This window comes from Apium graveolens, chromosome 3, assembly GCF_009905375.1.
Source record: "Apium graveolens cultivar Ventura chromosome 3, ASM990537v1, whole genome shotgun sequence".
Taxonomy (NCBI): domain Eukaryota; kingdom Viridiplantae; phylum Streptophyta; class Magnoliopsida; order Apiales; family Apiaceae; genus Apium; species Apium graveolens.
The window spans coordinates 92,456,013-92,482,984 of NC_133649.1; the positions used below are offsets into that span (position 1 = coordinate 92,456,013).

A 26,972-nucleotide genomic window follows, 5' to 3' on the forward strand; every position below is an offset into this window, starting at 1 on the left:
TTTTCTCCACTAGACTGTCCTCCATAAGCCGTTGAGTGGAAATCTCGCAAGATCCCCCCCCCCCGTTTTGCTGTAAGGAATATATCTCCTGATGATTTGGTCATCTCCTTGTCGAAAAAGAAATGGCTCATCCCACATATACCACTTTACTTTATGTAGAAACTTCTTCCTTTAAGCGTATGACAAGTCGGAAGGCATGATATTACTCACCGGGTAGTTCACAATGTCTGCAAACCACGGTTCTTCCTCTTGCACTCCAAACAGCTACTCATCGGGAAAAAACTCATTGACCATCGACTTATCTTGTGAAGTAGCATTTGGATCCTCTAAATGCGAGAGATGATCAACGACTTGATTTTCAGTCCCTTTTATGTCCTTGATCTCTAACTCAAATTCTTGGAGCAAAAGAACCCATTGGATCAAACTAGGCTTCGAGTCCTTCTTTGAGACTAGATATCGAATTACAGCGTAATCAGTGAAAATTGTCACCTTCATCCCAAGCAGATAAGATCGAAATTTCTCAAAACCATAGACGATAGCCAAAAGTTCCTTCTCCGTTGTAGTATAATTCAGTTGAGCACCATTTAAGGTCTTACTAGCATAGTAGACCACATGAAATATGTTTTTCTTTCTCTGCCCAAGAACTGCTCCAACTGTATAGTCACTTACATCACACATCATCTCAAAAGGTTCACTCCAATCAGGCACAGTTATGACATGTGTCGTGATTAAACTCTTCTTTAAGAACTCAAAAGCAGCCACGCACTCGTCATCGAACTTAAACGGGACATCCTTCTCCAGAAGATTGCACAAAGGTTTAGAAATTTTTTAGAAGTCCTTGATGAACCGCCTGTAGAAGCCCGCATGACCAAGAAAACTGCGAACTCCCTTAACAGAAATTGGTGGAGGAAGATTTTTGATGACCCCCACTTTGGCTTTGTCCACCTCAAGACCCTTGATAGAGACCTTGTGCCCAAGAATAATGTCTTGTCGTACCATAAAGTGACATTTTTCCCAATTGAGAACCAAATTGGTCTCAACACACCTCTTGAGAACGTCGCCTAGATTCTGAAAGCACTCATCAAATGAATCACCAAACACATAGAAATCGTCCATGAACACCTCCATATTTTGACCAATCATATTAGAGAAGATAGCCATCATGCATCTCTAAAATGTAGTCGGTGCTCCACATAACCCAAAAGAAACTCTCTGGAATACAAAAGTACCAAAAGGACATGTGAATGTAGTCTTTTCCTGATCTTCTGGAGCAATGCAAATTTGATTTTAACCAGAATAACCATCCAGAAGACAGTAGTACTCATGCCCAGCCAATCTGTCAAGCATCTAATCAATAAACGGCAGAGGGAAGTGATCTTTTCTCTTGGCCTTTTTCAGCTTTCTATAATCCATGCAAACTCTCCACCCCATGACTATTCATGTAGGAATAAGCTCGTTCTTCTCATTTGCTACCACAGTGATACCACCTTTCTTTGGCATACACTGAATTGGGCTCACCCATGAACTGTCAGAAATAGGATAGATGATCTATGCATCTAGCCACTTGAGAATTTCCTTCTTCACAACCTCTTTCATGATTGGATTTAGCCTTCTATGTTGCTCAACAGTAGGCTTGCTTCCTTCCTCTAGAAGAATTTTGTGCATGCAATACGAAGGGCTGATTCTCTTGATATCTGCTATCGTCCAACCAATTTCCGATTTGAATTCTCTAAGAATTCTCAAAAGCTTCTCCTCATCGCTACCTGAAAGGTCAGATGAAATAATAATAGGCAAAGTAGATGCATCACCTAAAAATGCATACCTCAAATGTTCAGGTAAAGGCTTAAGCTCGAGAGTAGGAGCTTCCTCAAAAGATGGCTTGAGGCGCTTCGGAGCTTTGTTCAACTCCTCCATTCCCAGGTATTCAAAAGGCATATCAATCTTACTCTTCCTGGGAAAAGCATTCGTAAATTACAACTGCCCATCCCCTTCATCATCTTCACTATCGGAATTTCCTAACAAGGCCTTCTCTAAGGCATCAGAACTTAGCAATTGATCAAGTTCTGAAGTAACCACAGAATCAACCAACTCCACTTTTAAGAATTCCTCATTTTCTGTAGGGAACTTCATGGCATTGAACATATTAAAAGTTACATCCTGATCCATCACTCGCATGGTGAGCTCACCTTTCTGCACATCTATCAAGGTTCATCCGGTAGCCAAGAAAGGTCTTTCCAAGATTATGGGAATCTTCTTATCCTCCTCGAAATCAAGAATTATAAAATCAGCAGGGAAGATGAGTTTTATCTACCTTGACCAAGACATCCTCCACAATACCTCGCGGATATGTAATAGAACGATCGGCCAACTGCAAAGTCATATAAGTAGGCTTTGGATCAGGCAAGTACAACTTTTTGAAGATTGACAAGGGCATCAGATTGATGCTAGCTCCCAAGTCACATAGACACTTGTCAAATGACACATTTCTAATTATACAATGAATAGTGAAACTTCCAGGATCTTTAAGCTTCGAAGGCAACTTCTGTTGCAGCACAGCACTGTATTCCTCCGTGAGAGCAACGGTCTCTAAGTCATCAAGCTTCACCTTTCTAGAGAGAATACCTTTCATAAACATCGCATAACTAGGCATTTGTTCAAGAGCTTCAGCGAAAGGTATGTTGATGTGAAGTTTCTTGAACACCTCCAAAAACTTCTTAAACTGCTTATCCAGCTTTTTCTTCTGCAGCCTCTTAGGAAAAGGAGGTGGAGGATAGATCTATTTATCCCCTGTATTACCCTCAGGAGGAGTGTGCTCAACTGTAGTCTTGCTTGGTTCCACTTCTGCTTCCTTCTGCACTTCTTCTTCTTCAGCCTCAACTTCAGATTCTAGAGTCTTAGCTTTTTCAGGATTTGCAACCTTACCAAACCTCAATGTAATTGCCTTAACATGCTCCTTAGTTTCCTTCTTTCCTAGCACTTCAATATCGCTCAGAAGCATGCCAGGTTGACGATTCAGTAATGCATTAGTAATTTGCCCAATCTGATTCTCTAAGGTCTTGATAGACACAGCTTGGCTTTTGCACATGAGCCTCAACTCCTTAAATTTAGATTTTTCATTAGCTTGCGGTAACTGCTGAAGTTGAAGTTGTTGCCTAGGGGCATATTGCGGTTGCTGAAAACTAGGAGGGTTATACTGCTTTGATGTGTATGGCTGATAAGATTGTTGTACCATATTCTGATTGTTACTCCAGCTGAAGTTAGGATGATTGCGGTTATTTGGATGATAGGTGGCTGGAGCTTGTTGCTGTGATCTCTGAAAATTACTCATAAATTGAGCTGATTCGCTAGAAATAGCACACTGCTCAATTTCATGTGCCCCACACAAAGCTCACAAATACTAGTGATTTGATTAACTCCATAATTCGCCAAAGAGTCCACTTTCATTGTCAAAGCTTGAAGTTGAGCAGCTATAGAAGTTGTTGTATTCACCTCCAGAATTCCTGCTTCTTTTCTTTGCAACATTCTTTGCGTAGGATTCCGGTATTCATTAGCTGCTATTGAAAGTGTTTTTCCTAAATCCAATCATATATGATGAGTTAGGAAGAACTTTCTTGTATTCTTATTTGATTTCATTAATATTAATAAAAGAGTTGTTTTGGTTTTATTATGGGCTTTATCTATTTAAAGTGTTTTGAATAAGATGTTCCATAGTTTAGAGTAAAGCTTCTAGAATTATAATGAGATTGTAATAGTGAGATCTAGAAGATGATAATTTTAGACTTAAACAGTTCCTGATCATAGGATAACTAATCGGAAGTTAATGAATCCGCAAAGATTGGTACATATTATGCTTGCTCCCTTCAGGAGGATGTCTGTTCTCATTGGAATTTGTGTGGTGACACTATAGCTAGTATGTAGGTGCTTATTAGGGAATAAGTTCACTGAACATGACTCGATAAGTTGGACAACTAATGGAGATTACTCGCGTGTCAATAGTTATTCACTGAGTGATAGTTGTACAAGTGTCCTTAGACTTGAGATCGTTAAAGTTATCATGTATATAATGAACCGTGCTTTGGTTTAGTCCTTAGTCTCAAGGACATCCATTAGGTCTATTCTGGGTATAGGGATTTGTGTATGGAGATAGTTAACGTCAATATAGGATCTACCCCTTCCAGTATTGAAAGAGAATATCCTATGTTATTATTAGTATGCGAGTTCTTAAATCTCTGGCCAGAGTGTATAAAATTAGAAAGGAGTTTCTAATTTGCATTAATATGAATTTTGCATTATAAATAAAAAATTATACGATTAAATTTGATAAGGACTGACACGAGATCCATGCCTTGTATTTAATCAGGATATTGTAAGGGTAGAAGAAATTCATTGTACGGTAACTAGTCACTGACAGGTTCTTGGTACTCTAAGCAGTGAATTCATATTATCCGGATAGTCGCGATATGTTGAGAAGCATCACTCACGATGTAGAATAAATATAATTAATCAGTTAATTATATTTAATGAATTTTAGAATTCATATAAATAATAAATAGAAGGTTTATTATTATTTATTTCTACTACCGGCTTAATATTGAACCTACAAGGTCACACCATAAAAGGATTAATTTATTGATGAAGGTATTTTGAGAGAGCAAGTTGTTTTCTAAAGAGTTTAGGAAAATAATAATGATTAAAATAGTTTTAATTATTATTTAAACATTTTATAAGATAAAGTGTGGGATTTATATAATAATATATATTGATATATTAATTATATGAAAACCTAGTGAGCCCTATATAAAGAATGAGATGAGAAGGGTTTTGGTATGCACTTGTGTTTTTGTGAAAATTTAGTTGCCACCCTCTCCTTCTTCTTCATCTCTCTTTCTCAAAAGAAAAGGGCACCACTTTTATTAAGCTTCATCGAAGGATTATTCTTGGTGGATATCAGTAGAGTGCTTCACACTCTGAGGAGCAACTGCTAGCATCCATTGTCATAAAGCTTCGATTTTCAAGGTATGATTACGATTCCTCCGCTCCCTTGATTTTATATGTTTTTCTATATGTGCGATACATGGTTTTACGGAATAATTATTATATTATGCTTCCGCTCGTCCGTAAATTCCTTTAGCCATGAGCTCAATCAACTCATAAGCTTCGTTATAGCTTTTAGCCTATAAGGCTCCACCAGATGCTGCATCGACCATAGGTCTAGATTGTGAGCCTAAACCATTGTAGAAATAGTTTATAATCATCCAATTAGGCATGCCATGGTGTGGGCACTTCCTTAGCATCTTCTTATATCGATCCCAAGCCTCACACAATGATTCTCCAGTTTGTTGCACAAACTGAGAAAGAGCATTCCTGATTGCAGCAGTCTTCGCCATTGGAAAGAATTTAGTGAGAAACTTTTGAGCAAGATCCTCCCATGTGGTGATAGACCCCGGTGGTAGAGAATGTAACCAGCACTTTGCTTTATCCCTCAGAGAGAATGGGAAGAGTCACAGTTTAATAGCATTTTCAGTCACCTCATTGAACTTGAAAGTGTCACAGATCTCGATGAAATCCCTGATGTGCATGTTGGGGTCTTCTGTAGGAGAACCCCCAAACTGAACTAAGTTCTGTATCATCTGAATTGTGCTCAACTTGATCCCAAAAGTGTTAGCCGAGATGGCTGGTATGATGATGCTTGACTGAATATCATTGATCTTAGGCTGAGAATAGTCCATCAGAGCCTTAGGATTTTCTGCTTGATCTCCCATCACTACTAAAGCTGGTTCCTCGACTTCCTCCTCTTCTTCTTCTTCTTCTACTTTATCTTCATCCTCAAAAACTTCCCTTCGAATCACTACAGCTTCTTCCTCGGCTTGATCCAGAGTTCTCTTACGAGCCCGCAAACGCATATGCATACACGCTCGCTAGAGTACCTGAAACACGACAAGGAAAAGAGTAAGTAAGTAACAATGTCCGAGTCAATGAACTTTAACAATCACTGATGACAAACACATAAACTAAAATTTAACACCGTGTCCCTAGCAGCAGCGCCAAAAACTTGTTAGTCGGTAAACACGCGCTAAAATTCACGCAAGTATACGCGTTCGCAAGTAGTATAAGATGTAAATCAGATTCGTTCCCATAGAGACTGGTTTAGGTTAACTTTGTGATTTATGCACTTATGCAACAATGATATGGCTATTATTCAATGCTAAGATGAATAACAATTTGGTTTGTTTATACTAAGATTAACTAATGAGAATTATACTAGAGAGCATTAACTAAAGAGATTAAAGAGAATTGGATATTATATGAGACAAATATGGGATTCTAAATTTATTAAGTACTTCATTCGATAGCTTTTTCATTCTTAACCTTAGCACGTAATGGTGATAACACTAATCAGATAACACGAAACTGATAAATGCCAACTTTCGTTGCACGAATACCATACTACCAGACATCCACAAAAGAGATAGAAGCTGAATAGACACCAATTATATTGAGACCCTATATGTCTATAGAATTTCACAACATAATGGTTTACTGCACAAGTTATCTATCGTGATTACATAGGGCAAGTAAGATGGTTAAAATTATGTATGAATCATGCATAACAATAAAACATGAACCTATGCTAGCATGGCAAGTTCTAAACCCTTAAATTCACTTTTGCTTCATTGAGAATTAACACGCTATTTTATAAGTTCGCGACGCTCATAAGATGAATAAGCAGAACCAATACTAGGTTATCATACAATCACCACACACTAAAGCATCGAAATAAATCAACTAAAGAAATCCATAAATAAATCCGCTAGAACCTCACGATAACGATTAGCCCATAATCGGACTCATCATCAACGTAGGTTCCGATGAAAGTATGGTATAACAAATGTAGTCCTTATAAATAATTAATAAATAAAGTACAAAATCCAGAGTATTAGGTTCAACAAAACAAGAAACGAGCATCCAAGATTACAACTTAGAACAAAGATTCATAAGAATAAACTAAATTTTCTTTGCCTTCATTGAATTGTGCTATAGGTCTTCTCGTTGCCTTCTCCTTAAGCTCCTGTTACATCTCTCCCTTGAAAAACGTCCTTTATTTAAGTATATATAGCATTCCATGCAAAGTAGAAGTCCTCCAATTAGAAGCCAAGTAGAATCAGGATTTTAACATCCCGACCCGGCGCGGCCGCGCGCTTCATCAGCGCGGGCGCACTGTATTTCTGTAGTTTGGCCGCGGCCGCGCGCTTCATCAGCGCGGGCGTGCCGGCCTCCTGGACAAAATTCCACTTTTCTGTCTTTTCTTGCTACAATGAGTTGGCTTCCCGAGCTTTATTCCTTGGACACCATCCTAACTCCATATTAGCACCAAAACAATGCTAAATCACATGAATCCCGGATTAATGTCGGAAATGCAAAAACACCAACAACTTGAGTACAAATACACCAATTCAAAGCTTAATGAAGCGTTATAAAGTGTCATAAATGCCACTCAACAGTTTTGGTTTACAATCTGGTTGACCTATAAAATTGAAAAATAAGTTTAAATTGCTTCTAGCTTGACCAAAGTACTACCTGCTGCAACTCATGTTTAAACCTTGTCAACCATTTAAATTTCTTTCTTGCACACTGGATTTCCTTATCCTAAAATGTAATTTACTACAAGAAAATGACTTATAATAAAAATTTATATGTTCTTACTAACTTGTTTATGCAAATTTGTCTACTTATAATTAAAGGTTAATTCTGCTGATTAATTAGAATTCATCTTTATAAAAATGAAGGGCTAAGCAATTATTTACTTTTGTTAAGGTTTTAGTACTTATGAATGACATTTCACTTGCTGATTTGGCCATACTATTCTAGAATTCAGGACAATAATAATCTTATGAATATTTTTATTTTGCTCTTGAATTCTGATATTCTCCTACCATCATATATAGCTTAAAATCACAGAATATGCATGAATATGTTTATACTTGACAGGGCTGATTATTTCAGAAGTACGGGATTGCTTAGCTATATAATTGCATTCTGGTGGTTCATTTTTTTTAATTGACAAATCTGTTATACAATTATAACATATAGTTGTAAAAAACAGTATTGAGAATGTATATTTTTTAATTTCTGAGAATTATGTAACAAAAACATATACTCCTATTTATGAGAGTAAAATTAGGGCACCAGTTGTGTCCAACACTAACTTACTAACTACATTAGAAAATGCCACTAACCAGATCATTTACTTGATATATTATATTAATGATTCTTGAACTATTCATGATTAATGTGATAAAACCAAAAAAAGTTGGATCACATATGCATTAAAAGAGGTGATACCTTAAAACCAAAATGAAGTTATATATACCCAAACTCGAAAATGGTTATCAAGAGATTTTTTAAATATCACGGTTTGTCTCATTTCTTGTATTAAAAAAACTGAAATCTTCATCTGAAAAACATATGGGCAGAAAGTTTTTAAACATGGATCACTCAAGTGAATCAAATAAGCTATGTTTTTTTTAATTGACATTGTTCTAACAAGTTAAAATTAATTAAAACTAAGAACTCGACTATACTTCTACATTACTATCAACAGTTTTGGTCATAGCAAGTCTTTTAGATTGAAATTATTACAACTAGCATATACATTTTCTTTTAGATTCATACAAATGATCAAACAAGATCAAATTAAAATAAGTTTATAAATAAGCATACTCTTATTAAATCTAAGATAGTATAAATCAAAGTAGTTGTTTTTTAACGAAACATGAGTAAATAAAGTGCAGCAAAAATTCTATTAAAAGGAAGAGTAATTAAAAGGGAAGAAGAAGTTAGAAAAACGGTGATATCTTAAAATCAAACTTATAACTTCTTCACATTTTCACTAAAATGAAAACGTCTTGTTAAAAAGGGTCATAATACATCAAGGGGAAGCCATTTCTATACTCTTTTGACAATTCTTATTGATATTATCCAAATAAAAGGGTGTTGGGTCACACAACACTATAGAAGGGGTTGAATATAGTGTTTATACAATCAAATTGATTTAGAACATAAAGTAGTAGTTTATTCAATCGTAATAAACTCTATTATCGTAGGTTAAACTACTCTCTCAGTGATGAACAATATCACTAAGAGCTGTTAGGGTTACAAAGAATAATATTCTCGAGAATGGTAACACTTCTAGTGTAAACCCTAAGCTGTGTTTATATAATACACAGTTACAAGATATCTTCTAATTGATATGAAATATATTATCTTCCTAAAATATATCAATCAGCTATTATCTTTTTATAAGTCTTCTAATCGTCCAACTCCTAAAGCATATCTTCCTTTGTTTAGTCCAGATCCTCTCCTAGAAATCAGCCGCACTTTACTTCTGAAGCATATCCTTCCTTAATTTCTGATATCACAAGTTCTGATAACTTAAGTTCTGATATCTTCATGTCTTCAGTAAATACTGATTTCCAGTAAGTCCTGATAAGTTCTGATATTAAGTTTTGAAACTAAACAAATCAGATTAGACATGACATCAAAAATACATCTAACAATCTTCCCCAACTTGTAAATTATGAAAATATACAAGTTAATAGATTTGATGATGTCAAAAACATTTAAGTACAAATGCAATGCGAGTTTATTTACACAACTAACTACAACTTATAGTACATATAGCTTTACCAATATCACTGGATCAATCTGAATCCAAAGTGATTCCTTGTAAAGTCTGTTACCAGCTTGTCCTCGGCATTTCTCAGAACTTTAATTAATTGTGCTTTGACTTGCATCAGTTCTTCATCTTCATTATTACCAATCTGATAGATGGCTGCTCTGAGTGCTGGAATTGATGTTCTTTTAAGCCCATCTCCAAGTCTGATAACTCCGGGATGTAAAGAGTCTTCATTGTAACATAAGCATCTTCCTTTCAGAATTACTTCTACCTTAGCAGAATTCTTCCTCATAGGACTTTCTTTTCCATCATCTTCAACTATCTTTGGAATTAATTTTGCAACCCTTGATCCAGAGATTCTGGCTTTATCCCTTATGGCCTTCATCAAGAAATTTGACCATCTTCTGGTAACCTCAGACTTTATCTCCAAAAGATAATGAATGAATTAAAGTTCTTTAATAGATTTGTTCAGCACATCTGATTCTGACATTCTGTATGTTCTTCCATCTTTAAGAAATAGAATCAGCTTTTCCTTGACTTTACTCTTATCATGAGTATCCAGTACCACTTGAACAGATATAACCTTGTCAAGGTGTTTCTGTGTAACTTCCTCAAGTGGTTTGTCAGTTAATAAAAATGGATCTTTGATAGTTACTTCAACTCTTATTTTGATCTTGGCTTCACTTGATCCTAACTCAGATCTGTCTCTTGCTTCTCTAGCATTCAATCCAACAGTCATGAAATCATATAGCAGTTGACTTTTCTTAGGATCTGGTAGTTTAACATTTTTCTATAGGAGTTTCTTCTTATCAGCAACTGTCATCTTGTTCAAATCAACTTGAGCTCTGTCAGAGATTAATGTCTTGATGACTTGTGCAGGATTTGCAGATTCTTCTATAGCTTGTTGTTCTGAAATATCTTCACTCTGAACAACTTGAGCTATGTCAGAGGTTGTCTTAGATTCTTCTGTCATCTTTCTTCTTTTTAGAATTTCAACAGTTTCATCTTCAGCAGCTGTATCATCAACGACTTGAACCATCTTGCACACAGGATCCATCAGAATTTGAGGAATCTTTATTTTCTGCTTCTTGACTGTCTCCCCAACTTTTCCTTTACCCTTGTCTTTGGGATCAATAATAGTTTGAGATCTAGTCCTTGATATAGGAATCTATGTGGCAGATCTTTCTTTTATCACTATACCTTTCTTCTTAGGTCTGGGAGGCTTCTTTGCATTAGAAGCTTTAGATTTAGGATATGTCTTCTCAGCAACAAATCTAGCTTCTTCCACCTTTAGAGTCTCTAAATCCATTCCAGGATTATGCTTGAGAAATAATCTTTTAGCAATTTCTTCATCAAGAGTCTGAATCTTAGAATCCTTATAGTAGACAGTAGTTTCCCTTCCCTTAAGCTTCAGAGTTTGTAAAAACTTCTGAGAGTCTTGACTTCCAAACTGAATCAGAACATCAGAATTTGTCATCAGAATTTGATTATCAGAACTTGTTATCAGAGTTTGAGCATTCACAACTTCAGAACTTGAATTCTTCTGTGTAGAAGATTTGCTAGAATCAGAAATTAGTTTTTGTGAAGAAACTTTGCTGCTTTATTTGCCTTGACCTTTGCCCTTGCTAGGGTTTCCCTGGTCATTTTCAGAATCATTATTTTTCTTCAGTGTTTGGCTTGGTGAGCATTTGGACTTAACTACCTTCTCCCCCTTTTTGGCATCATCTGACAGGAGTAGAGAAAGAAGGAGTTCCACTGAAGATTGGATTTCATTGAGATGTGTTTGTTGAGAGGCTTGATTCTGCAAGACCTCATCCAGTTGAGCCTGCTGCTTGGTTTGAACTTGCTCAATAGCTTCCACTTTTTCATGAATTGGTCTAATAAACCTATTCTTGTCTAGCTTGAGCATTAGGTCCAGCTTATCAGCATTTTCCTGAAGTTTATCAACCTTTTCATGAGTCTTGGAGTGTAGACCTTGAAGATTTTAAGTACTGAGAGCAGTGACTTTAAGTTATTGCTTGAAATCAGAACTTGTCAGCAACTCATCAGCTTTTGAAATATGTTCTGACAGAACATGTGAGTTAGGAATGAAGTCAGGTTCATTCCACTTTTTTGTCCATTCAACTCCTCTAAAAATTTCCTCCCATGGAACAGGAGCATCTTCTTCAACAAACTTAAGTAGTGCCTCCTTTCCAAGAATTGGAGCACTGACTGGAGCACTTACTAGAACACTGTCTCCAGAACTTGATAAAATCTCATCATCTTCTGATAACACCAGAGTGTGTGTAACTGAAGGAGATTCTGGAACAACTTCATCTGTTTCAGGTTACGAATCCAGAATTGGAGTAGTAGGAATTTCAGCATTTATTATTGGAGAAACAGGTGGAGTTGACACATTTGCTAGTGGTGCTTCCAAATACAAGACAGATGGAATATGCAACCTGTGAATGTCCATTTCAGGACTTAACCCTGAATCTTCAACTACAACGACTCGTGTATTTTTGTATTATTTAAATGTGCAATTATGGAAATTATTAAATAAATAAAATATGTGTATTAGTTTTGACCGTTATGTGTTATTTGATTATTATATGTGTGTGATTTATGGTGTACCGTGTTATCCGCGTAATTATTTATGGAGTTGTGTTGAATTATTTTCGCCTGTAAAAGTGGATTTAATGCAAATTAATTTGTATAAATATGTGGATTATCTCTAAAATTTTTTTATGGTTTTATAATTATAATAATTATTTTTGGGATTTTATAAAATTTAGAAATCAATATTTCATCAATTATTTAACCCTGTATAATTTTCTAATTTCATTTAATTGTAAAATCCGTATGTAATTCCAGAATTCTTCAAAAATTACGAAACTTGTATTTATTTAAGTTAGGAATATTCCGAGAATTTTAAAATTATTTTGGAAATTTTTGGGATTAATTTTACTCACACGTTGATTTGTTAATTGTTAAAAAGCGGGTATAAATTGCGTTTCAAAAATTGTTTTAAAATTTCAAAATTTATGTTTTATTAACTTCAGGATATTTATAATATTTTGAGACTGTTTCCGTAATTTTCTGAAGTCATTTTAAGATTACCTCGGTTCATTAATTTTTAAAATGCGGGTCAGAATCAAGCTGCGGGAAGGTTGTACAAATTCTTATAGTACGTGTCAAGTAAAGAAGAGTTGTGGCAGTGTGCTTTATACACGTGTCACCAGCTAATTTGCAGGGGAATAAAAATAAGATAATAAATATAGAAACAGAATCCCCACCCCCTTCCCTGTTGTCCCTCACCCCGTTTCTCTCCCTTAAAATCTCTCCTCCTCTCGTCGTTCTCCCCTGTTCTCCACCTCTTCCTTACTTCTCTTTTTCTTTCATTTTAATTCCTTTCTCTCTCTGCTTCTTTTACTCCCGCGTTGTTCCAATAGTTCCGGTTTGCTTTCGGTTCGTTTTCCGGCCGATGGTTGGAGTTGCATCCCTGTTTATTCGTATGTATACATGTGTGTATATATAATTTTGTGTGTGTGTCTGTGTGTTCTGTGTGGATGTGTTGCGTTATGTTGTGTCCGGCCGATTGATTTTTCCGGTTGTTCCTCTCGGGTATTGGCGCGGTTACTTATGTTGGTATATTGTTGTTTGATGCTTGTGATCTAATTAGGAATTTTGGATTTTGGTTGCAGGGAATTAGTTGACTGATTTCGTGAAATAATAAAATAATTCCGTGCTGGGATTTCAATTAATCGGTGAAATTTATTTGGAAACCCGAATAGTATCGGGTACCAATAAATTTTTCCACCGTCAACGATGAGCTTCAGCGAGCTGACGGTGGACTGTGATGAATTAATTCTGAGTCCTATAATTATAAAACAATATTTAGTATTTAATTCGTACAATTATTTTCAAAATGTAAATAGTCGGATATAATTGTTAAGGTCCGAATTGGAATTGCAAATTTGCATAGTCGGTTTGTAATTGATAAATTGCGATTGTGGGTTTGTGGATTGTGATTGTTGGTTGTTGAGACGTCGAATTGTTTCGACGGGTAGTCCGATAAACAAAAGAGAGGCTACCCGATTTCCGGGAAATTTGCCTACAAAAATACAGGAGCGTATCTGACGATTATCGGGACGTCGAGTGGTTATATAGATATATATGTGTTTTATATGAAACTTGATTGCACGATGTGATGAAATAATTTTCTAAAATCCATAACCCTGATTTCGTAAAATTACGAATATACGTATTTTCTGAAAACGAACACCGAACCGATTTCGAGAACGTGAACCCTAATTGTTATATGTGTTATTATAATATGAATGATTACGAGTCGGAATATGCTATCGTATGGGTAGGTTGTTAGCGAGGATATGTCAAGCATAACTGGGTGTCTAACGTAGAGTATTTCGACCCTGTAGGTTCTAGTCGGGAAACCGAAATTGGACGTTGGACTAAAGATAATCTCGTGGTCAGTCAACGAGCTCAGTAGGGTTTCAACCGAAAAACCTGAGTGTCGAGGTCGAATCCAAGGTGATCTAGTGGTTGGACGTTAAAGCCTGAACGTCAGAATCGGCTCAGAGTCCATCAGTAATAGTTGTAAAGCCCTGCAAGGCAAGTACTTCTAAATCTTTCTCGAGATATATTGCAAATATTTCTAAATTCTCTTGTGACAAATTGTTAATATTCAAATAGCATTGTTTTATATTGTGAGTACTTGGAATCATACAGCCTTGAAACCGGATCACATCATTTGAACTTTAAGCCGTAAGCCTTGTTCTTTGTAAACCATCCTTTGTTGATTTCCAGATACCAAACCACACAAATATGATACTACTCCCCAATGTATAACTACCAAACACTGGAACAGAATTGTTTGAACACACAGAAACTTTTATATCCCAACCATTCTTTATAACATCAAAGAACTAAACCTTGAAAAATCATTATTCGTCTAATATCTGATCCTCTTACAGGCTGAAAACCATTTCTCATACATACCTTGATATATCCTTGTGATACCCATGAATTGCATTACACTTTTATTCAAGTGTTTTATCGTCATTGATTATGATCCTGTTTTATTAAATTATATTATTTATCATACTGAACTATTTTAGAATTGGATAGTTTTCTTTATGTGGGCCAGATTCGTGGTCAGGCCAGATTCGTGGTCGAATTAGGCCAATGTGTGACTTGGATCAAGTTTATAGAGCAGAGTTGTATGCCTTGTTCGGGGTTAGTGCGTGACTGATCAGCAGCCTAACCTTGGTTTTAAAAATTAAAATAAATATCCAATTCTAATGATTGTTTAACAAGAAACTTGATTCCTCTGAATCATCTCATTTGATCATCGTTTAACCTCAATTATTGTTATTATGACTTGCTGAGCTAGTTAGCTCACTCTTGCGAATCTTTTTATGTGTTCTACAGTTAAAAAGGATATGGTTGATAACGTGGTTCCTCAGTCCAGAGTAAGAGCTAGGATTCCTGATTGAGTTGGATCGAGCTAGCAGGAGCTTTTTTTTATGGTAGTGAGATAGTAAGATTGTAAGAACAATTTCATTATTAGTTGTAAATTAAATTAGTTGGGATTTGGTACGTTGTAATATAAGTTAAGGTTGTGGCTTGTTTTCATACTTTAATCTGTTGCGATCTGTGGTTATGTAAAGCAGGGTCATTGCAAATAATATTTCTTATACAGGTTTATATATGTGTATATGTTGTGGACCCCAAACTTCTGACCCGGGTTTGGAGGGCGCCACATCAACTGTAGCTGTTTCTTTGAATGGAGAGATAGGAGGTGTGATCACTATGTCATGAACAGTGTCTTCAAGTGCAGGAAGGGCTTCAATTACAATAGGTTCTGATGAGATCAGATATTCCTGATCCCCTTCCTCAGCATCTTCATATTAAGATTGTGTAATTTTCATACCTGCTCTAGTCTTCCTTGATATTCTAGATGGTGGAGTGACATGATCTGTATCAGAATTTGAAGACCTTTTCCTTTTCAAAATCCCAGAACCCTCATCTTCATTCTCCTTCTGAAGAGTTGATTCTTCAGCTGCTACTTTCACAGGTTCCGATGCAGGAACCTGGACTTGTTCTTCCTTATCAGATTCATCTCTCAAAATCATCCTTCTTCTTCTCCTTGGTAGAGATTTAGGCACAGAGATAATCCTTTTGGTTTTGGGCCTAGAGGATGTGTCAGATTTTACAACTAGCACCTTTTGAGAAGTACTAGAGGTTGGTTTGGTTTTGGATTTGAGAGGTGAGGTTCTGATAGTAGGTGCTGATGGTTGTGGTTGAGAGGATTGTGCTGGTTGATAGTAGGTTCTAATAGTAGACTGTGGTTGAGTATTGGAAGGTTGTGTTGGTGGAGGTTGAGAAGTAGAAGGCTGTGTAGGTGCAACATCAGAATATATGGTTGTGTATGTATGAGGATCAGAGTTTACTAAGAATTATTTTACAGATTGAGGAATTTGGAGAGGTCTTAGTATATTCTTCTTATTATCAGCAGATAATAAGTCTGTGAAAGCCCTTTTATGAAGTTTAAAGGGTTTAATTGTCTCACTAAAGTTTTGGGGCTTATCAAAACAACAAAAACTGTAAATAAGCTGACAGAACCTAGCAAAATAAACAGTATTTGGGTCCTCTTTCATCCTATCCCCAATAAAACCTAGCACAACACTAGCATAATCAAAATGAGTTTGATTAAGAAGAGCATACCCAATTTGCTGACTCATGATTGGAATAGCATCAAGGTTGGAGTATTTGTTGGCAAAGGCTTTTGTAATACAGTCAAAAAAGAAGCTCCACTCCCTCCTGATGTAGGGCCTCTTCAGTTGTCCCAGGCTTGGACAAAGATTTCTCATAGCCAAGATTTTCCATCATGTTTTGAAGTACAGACTCTCCAACTTGTGAACTGTAAGTACAGTTTTCTGGCAAACGCAATACTTGTCGAACAGTTGACAAGGTGATCAAGTGCTCATCTTCCCCTGTTGTAAAAATAATGTTTGGGGACCCATTTTCGCCACCATCATCACAGACTCCAAACCTCCAAAACTCTAGAATTTGCTTGCCTGAGAGAGTTTGTGGTTGGTTCAGAGCATACCCAATTTCACTTCGAGCAAGAAAATCTTGAATGAAATGAAGTTCTGAAGGAGCCTCGTCCTTTTTGAGAATAGCCATGTAGTTGTTGGGAACAAACTTGGCTCCATCATAGATAAGGTCCTTTGGTACCATTTCTGTGAGAAACTAAGTGAAAAGTTAGTGTGTTTGCAAGGTGTTTGAGAAAATGCCTGTAAGAAAGTCCGTCAGAAAATAGAGAGAGAGAGAGAGAGAGAGAGAGAGAGAGAGAGAGAGAGAGAGAGAGAGTAAAATAAATAAGAGATAAGATAAGAGAGAATTTAAAAGATTTGATAATCTTTTATCTCTAATATTTATCCTATTTCCACTCAACGACTCTTTTTGGAAGTAAAACCAACATTTTACACCTGGCAGCATGTAAACAGTCAACACATTATTAGTGGGCACGGTAAACGTGCATAATTATTGCTCACATGCGGTTACCAAAACAAACACACAACCCATTAACCAAATGATTATCACTATTTTTATCTTCACTTAATTACTTTCATGTGAAATATAACCGTTACAGTCAATACTAAAAATAAGTCAAGTAATTAAAATGTGACACGTAAGTATCAGAGTTTGCATCAAAACTTGACTCTTATCGGAATTTAACGGTCATCAGAACATGACTTCTGTACTCAAAAAGTGAATGACTGTTTCTGTGATTCTTCACACAAATACTGACTGGTATCTTCAGAGTTTAATCATCAGAACTTGTCCTTAGAATTTATTCAAATAATACTTAACTGTTTATCAGAAACAACTTAATCACCACAGTAATTTTCATCATTCATATGGAATGATAGTGTGTGTATGTGCAAATGATCTGATAAGGATTAAAGTCTGATAAACTTCAGTATATCTTAGAAATAAGGCATAACTAAGAAAAATTCTTAACATCTGTCTTGAATTGTGAAGTCTACTTTAGAATAAAGTTATGCAAGAATCCACCTCAACTGTTTGTGCTTATTTTATGCATCTTTTGAAATTCTTTAAACAATGGCTTCTCAGTATAAATGAATTACAACTGCCATCAAAATTTATGTTGTTATTAGAATATTTCTCCAGTAATCAGAGAATGTGAAAAGTCACCAAGAAAATCAATTTGCTTTTCTAATGCATATAACTTAATACCAGCAATGCACTTGGATCTTCCCTCTCACATAAATTACTCTAGATCTCAAAGGAGTACCTGATTTCAATTTTTCTTTTCTTTTGTTTTCTTCAGATAAATGAGGCTTATCAAGCATGTAGTTCATCCTTAAGATTTACTGACATCAGAATTTGACAGATAAGAAGAAATAATCTAGTTTGTGACTTAGTAATAAGATACACAAAGTAAATTTGTCTGAGATCAAAATCAGAATTTGCTTGTGTTATTGATTTCCACATAAACAACTAATTCAAACATGGGATACATAGTTTGTTAAAGACTACTAAGTCAGCATCTAACAAGATAATCCTCATTGGATTCAATAGTCACAGAATATTCAAAACACTCTCAGAGTTTACAGAATCACATCAGATAATAAGGAGTGCTTAATATGTAACAATTTAAGCACAAATTACATTGAGATAAGAAAATCTGTAAACACTAATCATAAAGTCTGATGTATGAGAACAAAAACTAAACAGATTTTGAGAAAGAACCTGAAATCATTCCAAGTTCATTTACCAGTCTTGTAAAAGTAGCTTCACATAGTGGTTTTGTGAAGATATCTGCTAGTTGTTGATCTGTTGGAACAAAATGCAATTCCACTGTACCTTCCATCATATGTTCCCTTATGAAATGGTACCTAATGCTAATGTGCTTTGTCATTGAGTGTTGAACTAGATTTCCTGTCATAGCAATAGCACTTTGATTATCACAGTAAATAGGCATTTTAGAAAATTCTAACCCATAGTCCAGTAGCTGATTCTTCATCCAAAGAATCCGTGCACAACAGCTTCCTGCAGCAATATATTCTGCTTCTGCAGTTGATGTGGAAATTGATTTCTGTTTCTTGCTAAACCAAGAAATCAATCTGCCTCCAAGAAATTGGCAGCTTCCCCTAGTGCTTTTCCTGTCTATTTTGTATCCTGCAAAATCTGCATCTGAGTAACCTATTAGCTTAAAATCTGATTCCCTAGGATACCACAATCCTAGATCAGCTGTACCCTTGAGGTACTTGAAAATTCTTTTCACAGCTATTAGATGAGGTTCTCTTGGATCAGCCTGAAATCTTGCACAAAGATAGGTAGCATACATGATATCAGGTCTACTTGCAGTAAATAGAGTAAAGAGCCAATCATACCTCTGTAGTTAGTAATATCTACTAATGCTCCAGTATCTTTATCTAACTTGGTGGCAGTGTCCATGAGAGTTGATGTAGTAGAACTGTCTTGCATTCCAAACTTCTTGAGTAAATTTCTGGTGTACTTGGATTGATTTATGAAAGTACCTTCTTCAGTTTGCTTGACTTGAAGTCCTAGAAAATAGCTAAGTTCTCCCATCATACTCATTTGATATCGTGACTGCATTAATTTGGAAAATCTATCACAAAGTTTTGTATTTGTAGAGCCAAAGATGATATCATCAACATATATATGTACCAAAAGTAAGTCATTTCCATGGTTGAGGTAGAATAAAGTCTTGTCAATTGTGCCTCTGTGAAATCCACTTTCCAAAAGGAATTGAGTCAGAGTCTCATACCATGCTCTAGGAGCTTGCTTAAGGCCATAAAGTGCTTTGTCAAGCCTGTAGACATGATTTGGAAATTTTGGATCTACAAAGCCTGGAGGTTGTTCAACATATACTTCTTCCTCTAATTCTCATTTAAGAAAAGCACTTTTCACATCGATTTGAAAGACTTTGAACTTCTTGTGAGCAGCATAAGCCAAAAAGATTCTTATGGCTTCCAATCTAGCAACTGGAGCAAATGTTTCATCATAGTCAATACCTTCCTGTTGAGAGTAACCTTTAGCAACCAGCCTTGCTTTGTTTCTTGTAATTATGCCATCACTGTCAGTTTTATTTCTAAAAACCCATTTTGTACCAAAAATTGATATGTTCTTTGGTCTTGACACTAGGGTCCAGACTTTATTTCTTTCAAATTCATTTAACTCTTCCTGCATTGCTTGCACGCAATCAGCATCTTGAAGAGCTTCTTCTACTTTCTTTGGTTCAGTGTGAGATAGAAATGAATGAGAGAGACATTCATTTGTTGTTGATGTTCTAGTTCTGACACCTGCTTCAGGATCTCCAATTATTAAGTCAGGTGTGTGTGATTTAGTCCACTTCCTTGCAGTGGAAGTTAATCTCTAGAACTGGATCCTCCCCCATGATCCATGCTATCTCCATCAGCATTTTATGATGCTCCACCTGAAGTTATGCTCTCTGAGATTCCAAAATTTGAGTTCGGATCCTTCAGGAATTGAAGAATAAGAGTTTCCAGAATTATCAGAATTTGGCTAATCAGAACTTGCTGAATTAGAACTTGAAGAGCCAGTGACTGGTTCTGATGCTTCTTGAGAGACTTGAGATGTGGTATGATCATCAGCTTGCTCCCCCTGAATAGGTGCATTTTCCTTTGGAGCAATTATCACAGTTTCAATGACATCAGAATTTAACCCGTCAGAACTTACAGGATCAGGATTTAGGTCATCAGAATTTACAGAATCAGAATTTACATCTTCATTTTCAAATCTCAGCTGATCATGATCATTGAATATTCAAGTCCAGTAATCTTTTTATCATCAAAAGATACATTGATAGATTCCATGACAACCCTTATTCTTAAATTGTTGACTCTGAAGGCTTTTGTGGAAAGTGGATATCCAACAAAAATTCCTTCATCAGCTTTTAGATCAAATTTTGACAGCTATTCAGGATGAGTCTTAAGAACAAAACACTTGCATCCAAATACATGAAAGTATTTCATATTTGGCTTCTTTTTCTTCACCATCTCATATGGTGTTTTTCCATGCTTGTTTATGAGTGTAGCATTATGTGTAAAACAAGCAGTCTGCACAACTTCAGCCCAAAAATAGGTTGGTAGCTTTGCTTCATCAAGCATAGTTCGTGTAGCTTCAATAAGAGTCATGTTCTTTCTTTCTACAACTCTATTCTGCTGTGGAGTTCCAGGTGCAGAAAATTCCTGCTTTATTCCATGCTCTTTGCAGAACTCTTCCATGATTGAATTCTTGAACTCAGTGTCATTATCACTTCTTATTATTTTAACAGAATCTTTGACTAACTTATCCAGCTGTCTGACATGATCAGTTAGAGTAGATGAGGTTCATTCTTCTTGTGCAAGAAATACACCCAAGTGTATCTTGTGAACTTATCCACTATAACCATAGCATATTTCTTCTTTACAATGGACATGACATTGACTGGACCAAATAGATCAACATGCAGTAAGTGACAAGGCTCAAGAATTGAGGATTCAGTTTTGCTCTTGAATGAAGATTTTCTTTGTTTTGCCTTTTGACATGAGTCACAAAGACCATCAGGAGCAAATACTGATTTTGGAAGTCCTCTCACAAGAACTTTCTTTACTAGCTCATTTACGTTGTTGAAATTTAAATGAGAGAGTCTCTTGTGCCAATTCCAGCTTTCTTCAATTGATACTCTGCTTAACAGACAGATTGCAGAACCATTGGAATTTGTTGAAAGTCTTGCTTCTTATATGTTACCATGTCTGTAACCTTTCAAAACCACTTTGCATGTAGAATTACTTACAACTTCACAGTGATCTTCAAAGAAATCCACATGATAACCTCTATCACAGATTTGACTCACACTTAGCAGATTGTGTTTAAGTCCTGAGACAAGAGCGACTGATTCAATTATGACATTCCCAAGATTAATATTGTCATATCCCAGAGTCTTTCCCATGTTACCATCTCCATAAGAAACTCCTGGGCCAGCTTTCTCCACAAAGTCTGATAGCAGGGCTTTATTTCCAGTCATATGTCCTGAACATCCATTGTCCAGAACCAGGATGTTTTTCCTGTTGCCCTGCAATCACAAAGACCACTATTGGTTAGTTTTAAGGACCCAGACTTGCTTGGATCCTTTGGCCTTTTTAAGTTTGTTAGCATCTGCAGCAGATTTAGTTTCAGAGTTTATGCTAACATGCTTTTTATCAGACTTTGCATCAGAATTTACACTAGAAGGAATTACACTAACTTTCTTTAAAGAAGGTTTTATTTGATAATAATCATAGTACAAATTATGATATTCCTTACAAGTTTAAATAGAATGCCATAAACTACCACAATGAAAACAAAGATTTTGTGGTTTAAACCTAACAGACTGACTCTTAACTCCTGATCTAGGAGGTAAAGAGTTTATATCTTTATTTTTCCTGTAAAAAGAAGCAAGATGGTAAGAGTTTCCATAATTATAGCATTTCATTCTAGGAGCATTAGGAACAGGCATATAATTATTGCTTTTATTCACACCTTCCTTTCCATTCCAATTTTTCCTAGCTTTCTTTACCTTGTTCACTTTTTTAATCTCTTTTAGCTTATACTTAAGCTGCTTCTTTGTCATTAAGCCAATATTTACTACAGCTGGTTTATCCTGTTTTAATTTGTCAGAAGTTGACTTTTCGTTGACTTCTATTTTAGAGTCTTTCATCTTTTCAGATTTCGACTTGTCTGAATTTGATAGGGATAAATAAATCTTGATGATGTAATTAAATATTACAGTAATTATACAAGATTTTGGCTGCTAGGCCCAATAAGAAGATGTATGATATTCAGACCAAAAAGGTTAAACACATTGATCAGGCCTGATGGACCAGATCTGGCCTGATGGAACAAAGAAGGCCCAAAACCCTGATTATTAATTAATTTCATAATTAATTAATAAGGGAGAAAAACAGCTATTAAGATAAGTCCTAATGGGGATATAAATCCTTGTAGATTGGCCTCCAAGGGACCTGATGGGATAAGGAATTAGCTTCCTACTCCCTAGGACTCCAAAGTCCATTCTAATTCATAGACTTGCCCACCAAGTCTCCTAACCCAAGTCCAATTCAAGGACTCCCGCATCTATATAAGGGGCCTCACCCCACAGATCAGAACTACGTTTTTTGACTTGATCATTGGCAATCAGCAAGGTACGTAGGCATCTTGTTAAGGCAGATTGAGTCACGAAACACAAGAGCAGTCAAATCGAGCCTCAAAGCTCACATTCCTTAGTAATAAATACAGCAATTATATATCTTAGTTTTTGATCCACAACATTTGGCGCCGGCTGTGGGAAAGCACAACAACAACCATGGCGAGAACAAGGAGAACAATTAGAGCTCTGGAGGAAGGAACACCATCGGGGACAACTCAAGTGATTTCATCAACCGTGGAGATACCTCCTCAATCAACTTATGCACCTACCCAAGGGGAAGCCCAGACAGGGGCAACTCAACCTCAGCCACAAGGGACGATTCCCCCGGCTATTCAAGGTACGAATCCCCAAGTTTAACAACTACATGCACCTGTAAACTCTCGACCCATTGGGTACGAGTATTCAACTGTTGTGACTACTAACCCCCTTATGGGATGCCCCTTCACCCTGAGGTGGGAGGAAGTGGACATGCTGGATGGAGTGAAGCACGAGGGTGATCGCCCCTTACATACGAGATTTGGCTCATATCCCTGAGGATCAGGAGTTTTCTGGTCCTTACACTGAGAGAGACTCTGAATCTTCGGATGATGAAGTAGCCCCAAGAAGAAGACGTGTTGGCAAAGAACCGATGGCTGATGGAAGCCAACGTCCTCAAAGCACCCAAGGGACAAACTCCCAAGAAGTGCAGGAAAGGATCAGGGCTCATGAGGCTGAGATTCAAAGGCTGAGGCGCGACTTGGAGGCGCACCAGACTACCAGACCCCCACTACCTCCCAGGAGAAATCCTCCTCATGTCATAGACCTGGATGGTCCAGTACGGAGAAGGGTTGTGGTCCTAAGGGCTAATCCAAGCAATCTTCTTCCCCTTGGAGATCCTGATGATCCTACTCCGCCCTTCACTGAAGAAATAATGAATGTCCATATCTCAAGGAAGTTCAAGATGCCAACTATCAAAGCTAATAATGGCACGGGAGATCCCGCTAATCATGTTAGGACATTCTCTAATGCACTGCTGCTGCAGCCCGTGAATGACGCTATTAAGTGTCGGGCATTCCCTCAAACCCTCTCGGGTATGGCTCAAAGGTGGTATAGTCGCTTGCCCCCAAACTTTATTGGGTCATTCAGAGAATTAAGTCAGGCTTTTATTAAATAATTAATCAGCGGGAGAGTTCACGAAAAAAGTTCAGCATCTCTTATGAGCATTGTTCAGGGAACAAAGGAATCCTTGAGAGACTACCTGAATCGTTTCACAAAGGAGGCTTTAAAAGTCCCAGACCTTGATGATAAGGTAGCCATGATAGCACTACAGCAAGGAACTAGAGATGAGTTTTTTAAGATGTCCTTGGCCAAACGTCCCCCTGAAAGCATGTTGCAGCTCCAGGATAGGGCAGGGAAGTATATCAAGGTCGAAGAAAGCATGAGGAAGACCGTAGTGAGTAATGAGCCCACTGGAGGCAAGAAGCGGAAAACTGATCTGGAGTATATCGCTAAGGACAAGTATTCTAGAACCGAACAAAACCCTGATTCAAACCCCAAGAAGGGAGGACCTGGGCAAAAGTTCACTGTATATGCTAAACTGAATGCTCTTAGAAGCCAGATCCTGATGGAAATCGAAAAAGATCGAGATATTTGTTGGCCTAAGCCCCTGAAGGCTGATCCTGCCAAACTAGATAAGAGCAAGTATTGCAGATTTCACAAAGATGTTGGTCATAACACCGATGAGTGTAGACAGCTGAAAGATGAAATAGAGTTCCTCATTCGAAAAGGAAGATTGAACAAATACACTGGAGAAGGAGGGGATAGGAATAATAATGGAAGGAAGAACTTTGAAGATCATAGGAGGGACCAAGACGATCAGGGGCGGAATCCCCAGCCTAGAGGACAGGTTATAAACACAATTTATGGAGGGCTGCGACCTCGAGGGCCTGTGATAAACACAATCTTTGGAGGACCAACCGTTGTTGGATTATCCAGAAACTCCAGAAAAGCATATACTAGAGAGGTTATGCATATTGTTGGAGAAGCCCAGAAGAGGGCCAGGACATAAGTAACATTGGCTTTTGATGATTCTGACCTAGAGGGTGTGAAATTTCCTCATGACGACCCGCTAGTCATAACATCGATAATAGGAAATAGCCCGGTCAAGAGGGTCCTTGTGGATAATGGTGCTTCAGTGGATATCTTGCTCTATGACGCCTTTCTAAGGATGGGATATAACGACTCCCAATTGACCCCAACCGACATGCCGATATATGGATTTGCGGGAGTAGAATGTCTAGTGGAAGGGATAATCAAGTTGCCTACCACCATAGGTCAGGAACCAAGGCAAGCAACGTAGATGTTGGACTTTGTGGTGGTAAAGGCTAGTTCAACTTATAATGCTATCATGGGAAGAACAGGGATATATGCCTTCAAGGCAGTCCCTTCTTCCTACCATTCAGTTATGAAGTTTCCCACCCACAATGGGATTGGAGAAGAGGGAGGAGATCAAAAAATGGCTAAAAGCTGTTATGTAGCCTCCTTGAGGGTAGATGGAGTCGGGGGCAGGTTCTTCCTATTGAAGATATGGATATCGGAGAGAATGATGAGAAAAGAGGAAAGCCAGCAGAAGACTTGGTTTTGATTTCTTTAGCCCCCGAGAATCCTGAGAGGATGACTTTCATTGGAGCCACACTTGAGGAGCCCCTTAGAGGGAAGTTGGTGAGATTTTTGCAAGAAAATAGTGATGTGTTTGCATGGTCAGCAGCTGATATGCCAGGCATAGACCCGGAGCTGATTATTCATAAGTTAAACGTGGACCCAAATCGGAAGACAGTGAAACAAAAGAAAAGAAACTTTGCCCCGAAAAGACAAGAGACTATAAAACAGGAAGTAGAAAAGCTCTTAGAGGTTGGTTTCATTGAGGAGATTCAATTTTCAGAGTGGTTAGCAAACCCTGTAATGGTGAAGAAGGCCAATGGAAAGTGGAGGATGTGTATAGACTTCACTGATCTGAATGATGCATGCCCTAAAGACTGTTTTCCGTTACCAAGAATTGATACTTTGATTGATGCCACTGCTGGGCATGAGATGCTGAGCTTCATGGATGGATTTAGCGGATACAATCAGATTAAGATGCACAAGGATGACATTCCAAAGGTATCATTCATCACTAACTTTGGTGTTTATTGTTATCTTGTTATGGCATTTGGTCTTAAGAATGCAGGAGCCACCTATCAAAGGTTGGTAAATAAAATTTTTAAGGATCTTATTGGTAAGACTATGGAAGTCTATGTTGATGACATGTTAGTCAAGAGTCTAGTAAAGACTGATCATATAACCCATTTGAGGGAAGCTTTTGAGATCCTGAGGTACCACAAGATGATGTTAAATCCTACAAAGTGTGCTTTCGGAGTAGGATCTGGAAAATTTTTGGGATTGATGGTCTCCAAGAGAGGGATCGAGGCTAACCCCGATAAAATAAAGGCAATCCTGGACATGGAATCACCAAAAACTGTCAAGGATGTTCAGAAGCTCACAGGAAGGGTTGTTGCGCTGGGACGATTCATCTCCAAGTCAGGAGATAAGTGCTTGTCATTCTTCAAGTCACTAAAGAACATTAAGGACTGTAACACCCCAAATCCGGGGTCGAGGATCCGGGTTGTCACGAGTTCCATTTCCCTTAATAACACTTAATCTTAATAAACAATCAACTACTGCGTACTGTGACCCCATAATATACACACACACACACCACAAGTTATAGTCTCAGAGATGAATACCAAAAATAACCCAAGTCAATTTATTCCACAATTATAAATCGTTATACCTCGAAAGGATTTCTGAATAAATTTACATTTCCTTTCCATTATTACAATTCATATAGATACATATGTCTGGAGCATCAAAAGTTGAAAGCCTAGCCTACTAGTAATTCCTACCTCGGCTACTGCGGCATCAACGCCTCCAGAGAACTGCGGAATGTTTCCTAACCGCTTGTGAATTGGAAGCTTGGTCCTGTTCATCTTTTCTATCTGTTGTTGTGTGATGAAAGAAGAAAGCAAGGGTGAG

General features: G+C 37.2%; 1 non-coding gene across 1 annotated transcript; it reads left to right on the top strand.

The window, feature by feature from the left end:
* The first annotated feature begins 5,265 nt into the window (after positions 1 to 5,265).
* On the top strand, positions 5,266 to 5,372 carry LOC141716330 (small nucleolar RNA R71). The gene has a single exon (XR_012573043.1). It is a non-coding gene; the product is annotated as a small nucleolar RNA R71 (small nucleolar RNA).
* The last annotated feature ends 21,600 nt before the right edge of the window (positions 5,373 to 26,972 follow it).